Here is a 2,805-nt window from a genome sequence, read left to right as displayed (position 1 = left end):
ATATATATATATATATATATATATATATATTATTTACTTCAGGTCTCAGGGGTTTTAATGTTGTGGCAGATCAGTGTATGTACTTGTTCAGTCGTGGAATAATGTTTTCACTCTCAAACTCAAATCTTTGGCAGTGTTGTTTGCTGTTTGACATTAGCCAGTGTGTTTCAGATTCAAGGCTAGATCACGTTGCATTACTGTTAACATGTTCATGACGGAAGTGCTCAAGAGTCTCTCAGCCTCAAACTATGTACATATTCCTTCAGGACCGTAACACAGAAGAGAACACTTTATTAGCACTGAAATTCACAATCAGTCACAAACTTGACATGTATCCTCATCATCATCAATCAATCATCTTTCTTTATTTGACAAAAGCTGAGAAAAAGACCTCCCCCATCATGAACTGCTTAAAATCCACGTATGTAATAAATAGATTCACTAAATACAACCATTACATGCCCCGTCCTCCGTATGCTGAGGGCAGACTCGGTCCGAGCAGGACGTTCAGTGCTGCAGGATCTCAATATGACGCAGCAGATCCAGCTAGTTTCCCCGGACCGTGTTTATCCAGTCGTGACGCATCACCAGGTGGCTCCTGCAGGACTACAATAGTAATAATGAGCTAAATGTGTGGGACACAGGAGGTGCTGCAGCAGCTGGTTGTGTGACAGGAGTGTTTGTGAGGTTAACTGCTCTCCCGAGGGTCGGTCAGGGGCAGCGCTGGGACAGACATCACCACAGCCTCTGCTCCCACTGTAACAGCCGCGCCGGCTTTATGCGAGCAGGCCGAGCAGATGTAGTCTTCATTCTCAGCCATCTCACACGTCACACCCACACACACCTGATGAAACCACTCGTCACAGCCACCGTCACACTGGACCCAGTCCACCTGAACCCAGAGGAGAGCAAACACACAGTGAGCACAGTGAGCACTCAGGGTGTATCACACTAGGCCATCTGAACCCTGCCCGAGTGCGTTTGACCCCCAGAGCGCGGTCGTCTGACTAGTGTGATCGCTCCGGTTCGTTTAGCCGGCCCTGGCTCGGTTGGAAGAGGTGGGCCACAGCACGGTTCAGTTGGGCGCGGTGCGCATGCAGTGTGAGCGCAGAACTTCTGATACGTGCAGTGCGATTTCTGAGCGGCAAAAGCATTAGATCTCTTAGGGTCGTGTGTCACCGCGTCCCAAAGACTCAAAATAATGAGCCACAAAGTTAACAAATCGATGCACTCCACTGTGCTGAGCGAGCGCTATCTGCTATCGGAAACTTCCTATTTCCCACTAATAAAGTCGTGATTATGAGCTCGTTGCAATCAAGTGATTTGTTGTCAGACAGAATAAAATGTAATATTCCATTGGTTGATAACCATAAACATTCACCGCGCTAGATAGTCAGTTTGATACGATTCTGGAATTTCGGTCAAATACATGCTTATTTAACTGTTTATAATGCATAGGCTATAATTTGCCTATTTATATATAGGCACTATTTTAACGACAAGACAAGGTGATGTAGTTTTTGTTGAAAAAAATTAAAATAAAGAATAGCATCGACAGCAGCGGCAAAAGCATTAGATCTCTTAGGGTCGTGTGTCACCGCGTCCCAAAGACTCAAAATAATGAGCCACAAAGTTAACAAATCGATGCACTCCACTGTGCTGAGCGAGCGCTATCTGCTATCGGAAACTTCCTATTTCCCACTAATAAAGTCGTGATTATGAGCTCGTTGCAATCAAGTGATTTGTTGTCAGACAGAATAAAATGTAATATTCCATTGGTTGATAACCATAAACATTCACCGCGCTAGATAGTCAGCTTGATACGATTCTGGAATTTCGGTCAAATACATGCTTATTTCACGGTTTATAATGCATAGGCTATAATTTGCTTCAAATGCCTATATATAAATAGGCACTATTTTAACGACAAGACAAGGTGATGTAGTTTTTGTTGAAAAAAATTAAAATAAAGAATAGCATCGACAGCAGTTGTCCCTTCCACCATGTTTAAAGTTTATGGCCCACCTAACTCAGAGATTGAATATCAAAATAACGACTTGAAAGGCCGTTCATGTCCAATTCAGGGTTTCTCATACATTGATTTATTAGTGGCGGCCCGCAACAATATCAAAACTGACCGCCACAAATAGATTTTCCAAAAGGCTTTGACTTTGTTGAATAAACATGAGCACTGCACGTTTAAAAATCAAAAACCGGTGCGGGTGTTTTTATATCACTGTATTTCTGAAGGAAACCGACTGTCTTCAGAAAATTTTGGATGTCATTTTCATTTCATCTTGCATGTAGTGCCTGATAAATAGAGGTGGAACGATACATGTATTCGTACCGAACCGTCATGGTACGGACATTTCGGTTCGGTGCATGAGGCCTTACAACGAATATAGGTAATTCACCCTCAATCCAGGAGGGGGCGCCCGCAGCAATGCAACGCTGTTTGATAACCGGCCGCCAGCAGAAGAACAGCGAATGGCGTGAGTTGTGCACTTGAAAACAAAGCCCACTAGTCAGTGACCATTTGCGGTTTCTGAATGCGTCTCTAACAGACTGACAAAGGAGTATATTTTAGTTTAAAGGCTTGAAATAGTCCATAATGTTTCCATAGTTGCGATGTATCCAAATGCTAAACTATTATTTATTATGTAAATTATAGGCTTTGTACTTCAGTCGCATTCCAGCGGTGACACAGAGGCGTGCGCGCTGATGTATGGTTCACTGTATTTTATTTTGATAAAGTACCAACTGTGCTGTCAAGTTAGCAATGCTGGAACTGATGTGTTTTGTGTG

At 43.1% G+C, this 2,805-nt stretch overlaps 1 pseudogene; it reads right to left on the bottom strand.

Moving 5' to 3' along the window:
* Positions 1 to 340: 340 nt before the first annotated feature.
* LOC107730465 (lysine-specific demethylase 5A-like) overlaps positions 341 to 2,805 on the bottom strand; it is a 13,301-nt pseudogene continuing 10,836 nt past the window's right edge.

The sequence above is a fragment of the Sinocyclocheilus rhinocerous genome, unplaced genomic scaffold, assembly GCF_001515625.1.
Source record: "Sinocyclocheilus rhinocerous isolate Xijiao unplaced genomic scaffold, SAMN03320098_v1.1 scaffold5874, whole genome shotgun sequence".
In the NCBI taxonomy this organism is placed as follows: Eukaryota; Metazoa; Chordata; class Actinopteri; order Cypriniformes; family Cyprinidae; genus Sinocyclocheilus; species Sinocyclocheilus rhinocerous.
The sequence above is the reverse complement of the archived record's forward strand: the minus strand, read 5'-3'. Positions and strand labels throughout refer to the sequence as shown.